This window comes from Schistocerca nitens, chromosome 3 (assembly GCF_023898315.1).
Source record: "Schistocerca nitens isolate TAMUIC-IGC-003100 chromosome 3, iqSchNite1.1, whole genome shotgun sequence".
NCBI lineage: Eukaryota > Metazoa > Arthropoda > Insecta > Orthoptera > Acrididae > Schistocerca > Schistocerca nitens.
Genome location: NC_064616.1, coordinates 643,893,812 through 643,908,676, shown reverse-complemented (window position 1 = coordinate 643,908,676; position 14,865 = coordinate 643,893,812). Strand labels below are relative to the sequence as shown.

The 14,865-nt window shown below is 44.4% G+C and overlaps 1 protein-coding gene and 1 pseudogene across 1 annotated transcript in view; both read right to left on the bottom strand.

Annotated features, from left to right (window-relative positions):
- Positions 1–14,865, bottom strand: part of LOC126249378 (uncharacterized) — a gene marked incomplete at its 3' end in the record, with an annotated part of 812,647 nt that overhangs the window by 254,303 nt on the left and 543,479 nt on the right. The gene's annotated exons all lie outside the window — the stretch shown is intronic.
- On the bottom strand, positions 5,263–5,380 carry LOC126250376 (5S ribosomal RNA; annotated as a pseudogene).

Here is a 14,865-nt window from a genome sequence, read left to right as displayed (position 1 = left end):
CTATAGTTAGGCATTGGTCTTCCTCTACGAACTCTGTTCCCCACATTTACCTCCAGATCCAAACTGGCGACAGAAACTGACATCAGAGGGGAGTCAAGTAGTTGCCTGCCTGCAGGTGTCTAGGAATACTTCACAGATTTTCTCTGTAAAGACATATTTTTAAATTTCTTAATAAATTTCTAAATAAATGTGGGTTGGTACCACCGAGGGTATTGCCCAACTGTTGTTGTTATTGGTGGTGGTGGTGGGGGGGGGGGGAAGGGGTCTTAGGGGAAACCTTTGCCGTTGTATTTACGCCTGTGTCAATGTCGCACCCCTCCGTGATCATGCTACACTAGGGAGTGGAACAGGACTGTTGAAAAAGCATAAGCACCCTTTTGTACTTCAGATCACGTTCAAATTTCGTCGAATGGTTGTGAATGGTTCCTTGTGGTTCCAACCAGCGCACGAGAGCAAAATCTGCGGTTGCGCTGCACTCCACAGTGGTACCATCTCTTTCAATGGGGATGCAGCCCCATAGTGTCCTCAGCGACGGGCTGAAACGTCCGGAAGTGTCAGCAGTGTCAAAGGTTGTCCAGAACGTCGTCCTGTCGCGCATCGTACTGAGAACTATCGTTTTCTATCGTGAAATGTATGGGAATCAACGCCCCAAGGAAAGGGGTGGTTTTATTGATGCCACCCTCTGAGGCCTTTACGTGTCGATACTGAGCGGCGGGTTGTCTGAAATCTGTTCCGCGGCACCCATAAGAAAACAGCGCGATTTCAGTGCTGGGTGACGCTTTTCATACCTTCATCGTAGTGGTGTCAAAGGAAGAGGTGAAATGTGGATAAAAGGGAGTGTGACGACCTTCCAATAGTGCGACACGTCCACGGTGGCGTTGGGTAGAAATGTGATGCAGTTTGGTGACAATGTGACACCACTAACCCACCTTGAACTTCAGTTGCGCTTATGAGCTGTGATCTTTTTTTCCGAGTGCGTCGATACGTTGCTCTTTGAAGCGTCGTCGAGCCCTATTGTTCCGTCGCAAGATGACCTGCTTTTGCACCCTTGGAGAGAAAGGTTGTAGGCACTTTTGAGCCAAATTCCCTACTTATGCGTCGCAACGGAAGACAGTTACATGGTTTCGAAAAAGTGATCCTTTAATTCTATTGTGCAGTGAAGATTTGCGAAAAACGTTTGAAATGTGTTCATCGGAGGTGAGGGTATCATCTGGAGTGCCCCAGGGAAGTGTGGTAGGTCCGCTGTTGTTTTCTATCTACATAAACGATCTTTTAGATAGGGTGGATAGCAATGTGCGGCTGTTTGCTGATGATGCTGTGGTGTACGGAAAGGTATCGTCGTTGAGTGACTGTAGGAGGATACAAGATGACTTGGACAGGATTTGCGATTGGTGTAAAGAATGGCAGCTAACTCTAAATATAGATAAATGTAAATTAATGCAGATGAATAGGAAAAAGAATCCTGTAATGTTTGAATACTCCATTAGTAGTGTAGCGCTTGACACAGTCACGTCGATTAAATATTTGGGCGTAACATTGCAGAGAGATATGAGGTGGGACAAGTATGTAATGGCAGTTGTCGGGAAGGCGGATTGTCGTGTTCCGTTCATTGGTAGAATTTTGGGAAGATGTGGTTCATCTGTAAAGGAGACCCCTTATAAAACACTAATACTACCTATTCTTGAGTACTGCTCGAGCGTTTGGGATCCCTATCAGTTCGGATTGAGGGAGGACATAGAAGCAATTCAGAGGCGGGCTGCTAGATCTGATACTGGTAGGTTTGATCATCACGCGAGTGTTACGGAAATGCTTCAGGAACTCGGGTGGGAGTCTGTAGAGGAAAGGAGGCGTTCTTTTTGTGAATCGCTACTGAGGAAATTTAGAGAACCAGAATTTGAGGCTGACTGCAGTACCATTTTACTGCCGCCAACTTACATTTCGCGGAAAGACCACAAAGATAAGATAAGAGAGATTAGGACTCGTACAGAGGCATATAGGCAGTCATTATTTTTCCCTCGTTCTGTTTGGAAGTGGAACAGGAAGAGAAGATGCTAGTTGTGGTACGAGGTACCCTCCGCCACACACAATATGGTGGACTGCAGAGTATGTATGTAGATGTAGATGTAGGCGTTTGACTCGGTGCTCCACAGAACACTGTTAACAAAGTTAAGAGCTAACGGAATAGGTTCTCAGATATGTGAGTGGCTCGCAGGCTTCTTTAAGTAACAGAACCCAGTACGTTGCCCTAGACAAGGGTTTCGTCAGGATTGCCCGAGACAGTGTCATAGGACCGCTATTATTCCATACATACATAAAGGATCTGACGGACGGGATGAGCAGCAGTCCGGCTGTTTGATGATGAGGCTGTGGTGTACGGAAAGGGGTACTCGTTGAGTGAGTGTAGCGCGATGCAGATGACTTAGACTAAATGTGCAATTGGTGTGGTGAATGGCAGATAACTCTAAATGTAGAAAAATGTGAGCTAATGCAGATGAGTAGGAAAAAAAATCTCGTAATGTTCGAATACAATATTAATAGCGTGACTCTTGACATAATCAGTTTATTTAAGCGTAACGTTGCAAAGATGTATGAAATTGAACGAACATGCGAAGATTGTGGTGGGGAAGGCGAATGGTCGACTTCGGTTTATTTTGAGTGTTTTAGGAAAGTGTGGTTAATTTGTAAAGCACCGCATGTAGAACACTAGTGCGACACATTCTTCAGTACTGTTCGAGGTTTGGGTTCTTCATCAGGTCGGATTAAATGGAAACATCGAATGAATTCAAAGGCGGGCTGCTAGATTTGTTAGTGGTAGATTCGAACGACACACAAGTATTACGTATATGCTTCGGGAAATCAAATGGGAATCCCTGGAAGGATGGCATCGCTCTCTTAGATTAACACTATTCCGAAAATTTAGAAAACCGACATTTGAAGCTGACTGTTGCATGATTCTACTGTCGTCAACGTAAATGTCGCGTAAACACCACGAAGTAAGATAGCAGAAATTAGGGCTTGTTCGGAGGCATACAGGTGGTCATTTTTCCCTCGCTATATTTGTGAATGGAACAGGAGGGGAAACGAGTTGTGGTGGTACAATGTACCCTCCGCCACGCACTGTATGGTAGCTTGCGGAGTATGAATGTACACGTAGATCGTTGCCTCGAATGAACTAACACCAATGTTATCATATAAAAAATCTTACGTAAGTCTCACCCTCACTCCGCCATCTCTATTGTGGTACCCAACGAAGATGCATATAAGTTGAAGATGGGATGTGCACTTTAAAATGTCTGTAAAAATAATTAGTTTCCAAGCTCAGATTTGAGCTCGTACCCTTCACGTCACGGCCAGGAACGCAGGGTGGAATTTTTTTAATAGGAAACGGAGGTTTAAAAAGGAGGACGGAACTTCCATATCAGTGTGCAGCCTCTGTTTACATGTAGGAGTATGTAGGCCAAGCGGAAAGTTCGGATCCGAGGGGAGCGGTTACCGTGCAGACTGCGTAGCTTTAATGAGGCACGAATCGTCCTTCGCATTTCGAAGGCGGGAAATCTGTCTCTCGCGGCCACAGTGACACTGGGCACTTGTAAACTGCTTTTAATGGAGCATTAATCGCTTTAAAAGCCGAGTCCAGTTTGCGTGCCAGGCGGCGCGGATGATGTACGCACTTCCGACGCTATCAGCCGGGGTACAACTCCATAATTCAGGCGCGCCGGGGGCGGCGGTGAGTTACTGGGCCCTACTATGTCAGGCGAATTAATTGCCCAGTCTAGCTGACTGGCTCCGCAAATTGAACCAATCCCGCTTAGAGTGTAAAGGATGCGTATATCAGTCAGCGAACCGCGACATAAATTACCCGCCGGCTGTTGCTTTTGGCAGCAGATTCAAAGTGTGTCCACAGCCACCGTCTTAATGGTCACACTTCCTCGTGTGTTGTGAAGATGACCCACATCCGAGGATTGCCAGAAGAGGTATAGGGAAGACTCGGCAGTTTGTCAACTAACTCTGAACGACTTCCTGCCACTTTTCACAGTCCCGTGTCACGATTGCGTAATATGGACCAGAATTCTGAAATTTTATTAATAACGTGGTACAGGTGTTGCTCAGAAATACCTCATAACACATTCAACCGAGAAAGAGCACCCTCACGCGAGATATGTTTCAGAGAGTCGCTTCGATGTCAGCTTCTGCACTGTATCGTCCCAGAAAGCAGATTTGTTGTTGTTGAGTTGTCATGTAATTGAATTATGAATCGCTAGTGGAATCAGTCTACTGATGTAAACACCTGGTTGAAACAATTTGCGGGGATAAGAAACAGAATGATAACAGAGAATCAGTCTTAAATAAAACAGGTAGCAGACTTCGATTCATTGCTACGATAGAGGAGAAATGCAACCTATTTTCCAAGAGATTGCCTGCAAAACTATCGTGCGATCCATTCTAGAATATTGATTAAATGCGTGGGATCCATACCACATAGTACTGACGGGAGATACTGAACGTATAGTATAGGGCAGCGTGAATGATCACAGATTTGTGTGACCCTTTGGTGTGTGTGTGTGGGGGGGGGGGGGGGGGGGCTTTACAGATCTGCTGACATTCCTGAACTGGCAGACGGTTGAAAGTAAATGCAACTGCGCACACAGCACACATTTAAGGGATCATTCTTCACGCGCTCCAAACGCGAATGAAACGAGACAAATCCTATATATGCGGTACAATGAGATGTACCCCTGGCATGCAATTCTCAGTTGCTTTCAAAGTATCAGTGAAAATGTAAATTCAATTTCGTGCAGAAAAGAGTAATCAGTTCCTTCCCGAAATCAATAACTGCATATTTAAGTCTCTCCCCCTCCCGCACAGGCCATGAGGGCCCAAAGGTACCGACTGGCCACCGTGTCATCCTCAGCCCACAGGCGTCACTGGATGCGGATATGGAGGGGCAAGTGGTCAGCACACCGCTCTCCCGGCCGTATGTCAGTTTCCCAGACCGGAGCCGCTACTTCTCAAGCAAGTGGCTGGCTCTGAGCACTATGGGACTCAACTGCTGAGGTCATTAGTTCCCTAGAACTTAGAACTACTTAAACCTAACTAACCTAAGGACATCACAAACATCCAGGCCCGAGGCAGGATTCGAACCTGCGACCGTAGTGGTCTTGCGGTTCCAGACTGCAGCGCCTTTAACCGCACGGCCACTTCGGCCGGCTCTCAAGCAAGTAGCTCCTCAGTTTGCCTCACAAGGGCTGAGGGCACCCCGATTGCCAACAGCGCTCGGCAGACCGGATGGTCACCCATCCAAGTGCTAGGCCAGCCCGACAGCTCTTAACTTCGGTGATCTGACGGGAACCGGTGTCACCACTGCGGCAAGGCCGTTGGCACATATTTAAGTAGTCGCTGATATTCTTCCTGCTTTACTTCTGCATGCAAATTTTTTTCTGAATGCGGATGTTCCTGTCACGTTTAGAACTTACGCGGAAAACAAAGATAATAATATAATAAACTAGGAATTTATTTTAAAATGTTATGCACTATATAAAGTCCATGTACTCAAAAATTACATTTTGTTGCTATGAACAATATGAAACGACATGTTGGACTTCAGCGTGCAGTAACCACTCACAGAAGGATACCGGCCGGGGTGGCCGAGTGGTTCTAGGCGGTACAGTCTGGAACTGCGCGACCGCTACGGTCGCAGGTTCGAATCCTGCCTCGGGCATGAATGTGCGTTAGTTATGTTTAATTAGTTCTAAGTTCTAGGGGACTGATGACCTCAGAAGTTAAGTCCCATAGTGCTCAGAGCCATTTGAAGCATTTGAACAGAAGGATGGTGGCAGCACTAGCATTGAAGGGTATATAACGTGTGTCGGGTGGACGCTGAAAACCGAGCAGTCATTGTCGTTGTGCAGAAACTGAGTGATTCATCTGACGTCCAGAAGGACGTGATCGTTGGCTTTCGGGCCAAGGGTGGAAGCATTTCCGGAACGGATAAGTTTGTGCCGCAGTGGTTAAACTATACCGTGTGTGGCAAATACGGCGCCGAGGCATCTGTGGTGCACCATGGTCCGTACATGACAGGGGAGAACGACGGCTGCCGAGATGCGTACGGGCTAATAGACGTCAGCTGTTAAGCAAGTGACTACCCACAGACAGACGGTCTACCAGCAGTATCTCCTCAACGAGCGTTCAGCGAACGTCGCTACTTATGGGCGTGTGCAACAGGTTACTGGTTTGTGCACCCATGTCCACTGCTGTTCATCGGTGACGAAGGCTGCAATTTCCACGCCATTGCCGCAACTGGACGTCCACTGATTGGCGGTACGTGGTCTTTTCAGATGACTCACGGCTATGCTCCGTCGGATAGGTGGCAGTTGTCGTGTACGGCGTGACACGTCTGAAAGCAAAGGATCCAGGACGGAGGAGGGAGCGTTATGGCCTGTGGAATATTTATGGGGAGTTTCCTGGGCGATTTCGTCATTCTGGAAGGCAAAATGGATCAACACATGTATGAACCGACCTTTGGGACCATGTCCACCCCTACATGCAGTTTGTTTTTACTCTGCAGGGCGGCATCTACCAGCAGGAGGATGAAATGTGTTACACAGCTCGCAGTGCTCGTTTGTGGTTCAAAGAACACCAGGATGAGTTTACCATACCGCCCCGGCCAACAAACTCCCCAGATTAAAATCAAATCGAGAATCTGTAGGACCACCTCGATCGGGCTGTTCGCACCACGGATATTCAACCGAGAAACCTAACGCAGATGGCCACGGCTCTGGAATGGGCACGACTCCACATCTCTGTCAGTAATTTCCAGAATATCACTGACATCCTTCCTGCACGTCCGCGCTGCAGAAGGTGGTTATTAAAGCTTTGGACAGGTGGTCGTACTGGTGTGACTGGATCGTATATAATTTCACGGGAGAATAATCTGTGGTGGACAGGAATTACTGTCTACGCAGAAACACCACATAACAGCTCAGTTCTACTCTGACACAAATGCTCTTTTCAGTGCAACATACATACGGAATGGAAGATTTAATTTCGTCACCAACAGGTATCCTAAATTATGATCTTTATAGGGGATGGCGGAGCAAGACGGGGAGGTGGGGTAAGACGGGGAAGGGCTATAAGCTACAGTTAGTGTGCTGCCATCTGTGGATAGCTACGTCAACATCACCAATACACAGGTCCCAGTGTGTTGGCATTGCTGAACCTTAGTTTCGCGGCGGTTTCTGTGAGCTTTTCAAGGTACGTACACTTGTTATACTGATTTGCAATGTTTTACACCTTTCGAGGTCCTAAAACATGTGTTTCGTGAACATTTGTCCAGACTGTATATATAGCACTGAATAGTACGTCTTATTAACAGTAAACTGCTGTGTCAGTAGTCAATGTTCACTATATAGTGTTCATGTAGGCGTAATATAACCTGACAGAATGGTAGGGGGCAAAACGGGGTGGGGCAAGATGAGGAGCTTCCCCGTCTTGCCCCTACTATTTGTCCAGCCATCACGTTCTTATCGTCTCATGTGTTTACCTCGCCGCGGGTTTTGAACATGTCCATTATACGTTGAATACAATTGTAAATAGAATGGTATTCGTTATTCCAAAACTTTCCTAATTAATTACAAAGTATGCCTTAGGCTATATGGTGAATAAAAATACACAAAACGTGCAAAGTCAGTATTCTTGCCATGCTTTAACGACTGACTATTGGAAATATGGTATTTACTGTATAATATAGATTACCAGGAATGATATGACTCAATAGTACGTTCCACGTGTTTTATTTCAGATGGTTCGCAAGTATCGGCGACAAACGTCTAGGCAAGATTGGTCATTGGAGTCAATGGAAGGCGCTGTAAATGCTGTTATGGAAGGTCATATGGCTTCTTTCAGGGCTGCTCGACAGTTCAACGTGCCACAGAAATACGTGTTTCAGCGTCGGGGTGCCCATGACACTTGTGCAGGGACAGAAAGTGATGACGACGAGGCTGTCCACACTTGTGTACTGTGTGAAAGTAAGATGCCTAAATAAAACGTAATACCTGATTCTACAATTCGCAGAACCATGTTTCGAAACCTTATCGTCACATGATTTCGTTATTCCAGTCCTTATTTAAGCTTTATAGATGAATTCATGCTAGTTCCCCATCTTACCCCGCATATGGGGCAAGATGGGGAATTGGTAGTTTATGTTTCAAATCGAGATATTTCTAACTAAATGTAACAAGTTTGCAGGTTTCTTTGCATGCTATTGTAATTCAACGGTTAAATAAACAAATGATAATCAAACCTACTTGAATTTGTTTGTTTTTGTCCCTTTTTTAAGGGTTTAAAGTTAGCTTCCCCATCTTGCCCCGCCTTCCCCTACATATGCGCGGATTTGATGGTGCATTTCAACCTATCGTTAGACAGAAATCATCGGACTGCAGCTACATGCCGTCCTTTCCTTGTCACTTTCAGGAACTTTCATCATCTGAATGTGGAGAGTGAACAGCTCTTTGATAGCCTTACCTTGTTAATGACTTCACCAAGCAAATACCGTCCGCAGCTCGTGGTCGTGCGGTAGCGTTCTCGCTTCCCACGCCCGGGTTCCCAGGTTCGATTCCCGGCGGGGTCAGGGATTTTCTCTGCCCCGTGATGACTGGGTGTTGTGTGATGTCCTTAGGTTAGTTAGGTTTAAGTAGTTCTAAGTTCTAGGGGACTGATGACCATAGCTGTTAAGTCCCAATAGTGCTCAGAGCCATTTGAACCAGCAAATACCGTCTAGTTATTACTTCGAAACCGTATTTCATGACTGATTTTCTTCGTTATTTTTGGGACACACCGAAGTGTTCAGGCATTGTCCCTTTTTCCCTCATCGTAATATACCGCGTGTGTAGATCATTGTGATAAATGACTACGCAAAGCTGTATTATATTTTTATTATTGTGGAGGTCTGTGTAATTGCAATAAGAGAGGGTACGAAACTTGTTACTGCACTACAGTGACGCTATTCAGGACTTGATGTTGTGTAATGGAAGGAAAAGAAGGAGCTCACCGACTGCGGTGCGAGGAGACAAATTGCTGAACAGGAGCATGATCTCAACGGTGTGATTTAAGTGGAATTGCATCACCCCCTTGGACCATTCCATTTCGAGACACACCGTCATTCACAAGCGCGATAATTAGCAGATTTAGTTAATAATTGCGGCGCTAAGTAACAGCATTAAGCTATGAATATCAACGAGAGGGAAGTGGCACTTTCACACTCGTCGGCTGGCATTTTAGGCACGTGACATATGCTAATGCGACTGTATATCACGCCACATTCTATTCGCTCCAGTTACGGGATATTTGCGCAAGTGACGGCTATGATCTCATTCCAGCAGCGCCTTCTGCTGCCGTATACGGGATAATTCCCTCCAGTTGGCTGGAAAGCGACACTACGTCTTAAACATCCACTCGTTATCGATTAGTTTAATGCGACCGTTTATTTTGTTACTGTCTTTCGCAATTAGTGGCGCAGTGGATCACTCATAAGACCACAACATGGTCCACCCAAAATATCACGTTTACATATTCACACCTACGTCTATATTTCGTTTAGTGCCACACAGTGTTCGTAGTTTATCAGCTCCATTTTGCCTCATTGCTACTGTATTTGAGGACTCCATTCGGAAGAACGACTGTCGGTACGTCGGTACTCCTCAGTTTAAACATGAGGTTCTATAATTTTTACGTTATGTTCATTACGCGAGATATAAGGTGTAACGAGTGTAACTGGAGATATTTTTTTTTTATCTGCGGGAACTGCACACATATGAGTGTGATGGTTGTTTTCTCTGTGTGTCGAAAAGTCTTCCCACAAAAACGTCTCATAATTTACTACGTGATGTTTTCCGCACGGTCGTAACTGCACCACTAATTGCACTACGCCTGTCGACGTGGACCAACCGTTACGCGTCGACGAGTCACACATTCAACGTCTGCCCTGCTGCCCAGGGGAAATTTAGCATTAATGGCTCGCACTTTCCACATGTAATTGGAGGTAACAACCAACCTAAAAACATTTTACACCTAATAGCTATGATTATTAGTCTGTGGATGACGTAAATACTGATGTAATGTTGTCCGATACTGTGTCATCATTCACCAATTATACCCGTGCACACTGTATATGTGGTTTGATATACTACGTTTCTTGACCCGCCTTTCATAGTTCTATGTTATTGTATTAGGTGGTGTTTTTGTTTCCATTGTGTATATAAAAATTTGCGAATAGGTGCTCCTTCGATTCTGCGCTAAGTAACCTGGTCGATGGCGAAGACTGAGAGAATACGAAGTGCGTTCCCAGGCATGGGTGTGGAATTCTGATGAGGCACATCCCTGTCTTTCTCGGCAGGCGATAGATGTGTATTAGTGAATGTGGACTTGTTCGGTAAAGAGAGAGACCCTAGAGCAGAGCGTTGAGCCATTAACTGGCTAGAGGTGGTGTAAGATAAAAGTAACCGAGTTGGCTAGGGTTAGCTCATGTCAATAAATTTTGTTTCTTACAGTAGAGAAACTGGAGAGTGATGTTTTGGTGAGAGTCTGTCCCTATTGGCTTTGAACTGTGTCCTTGTGTGTTGTTATGATAATTATCATGGCAACTGCTAACAGCCAGTTATGGGTGGTATATTGAACTGTTAGCGGTGAACATATTCCAGCCAGTGCTCGTACCTTGGCTCTTTCCTGAAAGTAGTCAGGTAGGCACAGGTTGTTTCATTATTGTCTTTTGAGTAGTGAAGTATAATCCTGCCTCGAGGGTTAAAGAGAGTCTGATGACCCTTTTTTATATTGATTTGGTCGTATAACAGTGCAGGCAATTAATCCGCGTCTGCTAATAAACGTTTCTAAATAAATCTTCCGAGCAGTATACGGCGTAATTTGTGTCGCGCGCAACACATTGGCAAGAATACATGGCTTCATGGCGTCCCCACGAGTTTGTTTTCGCCTGATGCTACACAAGCTCCGACGCACGAACGAACGGAATGTTGTAGTATAAAAGAAGGTATGAGTTCATGGGCTATCTGATCTCTCTTCGCAGCAGGATACAGTTGACACTAGTCGAGGTTTCAAAAAAAAATGGTTCAAATGGCTCTGAGCACTATGGGACTCAACTGCTGTGGCCATTAGTCCCCTAGAACTTAGAACTACTTAAACCTAACTAACCTAAGGACATCACACACATCCATGCCCGAGGCAGGATTCGAACCTGCGACCGTAGCAGTCGCACGGTTCCGGACTGCGCGCCTAGAACCGCGAGACCACCGCGGCCGGCAGTCGAGGTTTCTCTCATGAGAATCGTCTATTTGAGATTACATCGACATCTCAGATAGCTCTGTAGTCCTAATTTCTTGGTTCTTATTTTACATATTATTTGAATGTCCATATATGGATATGCAAATATCCAATTTCTTACTTCCTATATTAATTATTATTTGCAAATAATAGGTAAAATAAGATGTAAGAAATTAGGACTACAAAAATTTATAAATAGTACCGAACGTTGAAAAAAAATATGTAGATATAGACATAACACATAGAAAAAAAAGTATAACAGTATCATAAATCAATACCTACATTAGCACTTGATAAACAGGACTGCTTGCAACCATACAATATCGTTGGATTATGTCTCAAATAAGATCTCACTAAATGACTGATATAACGAATATAATCTGACACCTTCATAAAATAATAAGTCATGTAAGGTGATACTCAATTATGATTACTCCAGTGAGACGAAAGGAACGTAATTAACAAGTAAATAGACAGTGACAGACGTAGGTAAAAATATATAATAATGAAGTCCATTAAATAATTACCTATAAAATTACAAATAATAATAATTAACTATAAAATTGGAAATGATGTACCAAAATTATGAACCATTTACTTACATATGAGTTGAAGATGGTAATTCAGCTGAAATAGACATATTGTAAAAATAAAAGTAACCAAACTTCACATTGTACTTGGAATTATAATTATACAACTGAATGATTGATTTTAAAAATCTTAAAGTAATTTTACAAAACGTAAATAAATTTAACGCTTTAGGCGAACGTACTCCTTTCTGTTCGACTACGCTTTTGGCGAAAAATTACTGGAAACAACTTTTAAATATCTAGGAATATGTATGCGGAACGATCATATAAAGATAGTTGCAGGGAAACCACTCGCCAGAATGAGATACATTGGAAGCTTCGTAAGGAAATGTAAACCATCAACGAATGAAGTGGCTCACAGAACATTTCTTGCGGCGGTATTTGAATACAGCTAATCGTCCTAAACGCTTACCAGGTAGGATTAATACAGCAGATAGGCAAGATACAAAGAAGAGCTGAGCGTTTCTCTGTGGTTCATTTAGTGATCGCGAGAGCATTACAGAAATCCTTATCAAACACCGATGGCAGACACTGTAAGCAAGACAGCGTGCATTACGGAGAGGTCTGTTCCTTGTTGGGATATTTTGACCATCACCCTTCTTACGCCATGTCACATGACTGTAAGTGATGCACCACTCCTCGTAGGCACTTCGGACAGTCCGCACTGATACACTAACAAATTGGGCAACTTCATTCGCATTGTGATCATGGGACCGTTCAAACACGATAGCTCCTTTCTACCATTCTGTCGCGTCACCACGTCGACTCTTCTTAGTGCACTGATACAATACGACCGATTGATACATAAGCTTAATGCACACCACTTCATTGTCATAACTTAATTCAGCGAAGGTGAGTCACATGACCACCTGGTACCAGTTACAATTTTTTTTTGTCTCAACACTCACATCCGCTTCCGTGGAGAACATATTTATTTCTTACCTTATTAGTCCACCAACGCTATTTACAGCGCTCGAAAGCGATCAGCTATTTTTCTTTTAAGGCAATGACTAATGTTTTGCCAGGTTAGTTTATTTTAAGCAGCATCGGAAGTATTTGTGGATAACAATACAACAGGTGAATCCCGTATGTATGTATTTGTTTATTGGTCTTTGGCGTTAACCATTTAGCCATAGAAGTGAGTAATTACAGACTTGTTATACAATTGACACTCCTAACAAAAAAAAAAAAAAAAAAAAAGGGACGTACTTCGAGGAAATTATCCGAATCGGGTGGAAATCGGTAGATGTGATGTACATTTACAGGCAAACAAATGTTCACCCTTTCAGAAATACTCGGTGATTTATTCAAGAGGAAGAGCCTCAGAAATTGAGCACGTCAATAAAGCGTTGGTCCACCTCTGGCTCTTACGCAAGCATTTATTCAACTCGGAATTGTTTGACAGAGTTGTTGGATGTCCTCCTAAACGATATAGTGCCAAATTCTGTCCAATCGGTACGTGAGATCACAAAATTTCTGAGCTGGTTGGACGGCTATGGTCTGGAATCTTATTGAATAGACTAAAATTGTCTTCAGTGACGAATCCCGTTTCGGACTGAGCACCGACGACCAGCGAAGAGTGTCTGGAGACGCCCCGGAAAGCGGTGGGATACCAGTCTGAATGTCGCCCGCCAATACGGCTCAACAATAAACAGTGATGGTCTGTGGTCCATTCCTTTTCTTAGCAGTACCCCTCTGGTAGTTATCCACGGTACCCTTACAGCACAGCGTCGGCGGTATTCCACTCCCCGCTTTGTTGCCCTTCATGGAAAGCCGTCCTGGGCTTACAATTCAGCAAGATAATGTCCTCTTGCTTGTCTTCGTCCTTGCCAAACCCTGTCTTGGCCAGTAAAGGCGCCGGATCTCTCTCCAGTTAAGAACATTCGGAGCATTATGAGCGTGACCCTCAAACCATTTCGGGATGTTGACGATCTAACGTGCCAATTGGACAGAGTTTGGCACGATATCTCTCACAAGGACATCCAACAACTCTGTCGACAGCTGCCGAAAATTGTCCATCACAATTGTAGGCTGGGGAATTTCTCCTTGTGGCTTTGTCTGGTGTAGCGTCAGCACCTTAGTATCCCATGGTTGAGATCTGTAATGTCAGTTGTGTGGAATTCGCAGTATGTAGACTGCTGAACATTCATCCTATGAAGATGCGGAAGATGCGAAGAGTAAAAGTCGTGACCTAGCCTCATGCTCGTTATAGTAGTGGTATGATGTCTAGATAGCTTGAAATGGAAAAACCAGGTTTTTATCCGAATGCTCGGTTGTATTTCGGCGTAATGATTTCCTTCGAACTGTTGTGAGATTTGTCACGTCTGTGACCATTCTTGAAGGACTTGTTTCTTTACATCAGGAACGAAACCTGTGTGTGGATGGCAAGTGTAGTAAGGTTGGAAATTAATTACACTTTATTTCCCCAGGTGGTCCGTCAACTCGTTGTATGAGATACCAAACTGTCCCTTGGCTTACACACTGGTAGATTAACTTAATTACATCGAGCACATGGTGGTTAGTATTGAAGTCCCATTGCTGCTATTCTAGCCGGCCGGTGTGGCCGGGCGGTTCTAGGCGCTACAGTCTGGAACCGCGCGACCGCTCCGGTCGCAGGTTCGAATCCTGCCTCGGACATGGATGTGTGTGATGTACTTAGGTTGGTTAGGTTTAAGTAGTTCTAAGTTCTAGGGGACTGATGACCTCAGAAGTTAAGTCCCATAGCGCTCAGAGCCATTTGAACCATTTTTCTGCTTTTCTAAGTCTTCCAGTGCACTCCTGGCAGTAAATATGTCGTCGAATTGATAGGGCGCATATTGAAGGGCTTCCTTGACTACAATAACTTCACCAGTGTAGGTGTTGGTTTCCGTCAGAAGCCTAATCTTACCGCAGGATAGTGGCTTTACGCCGTCATTTGTATAGGAGTCGTAATTGAAAATTTTGGCAG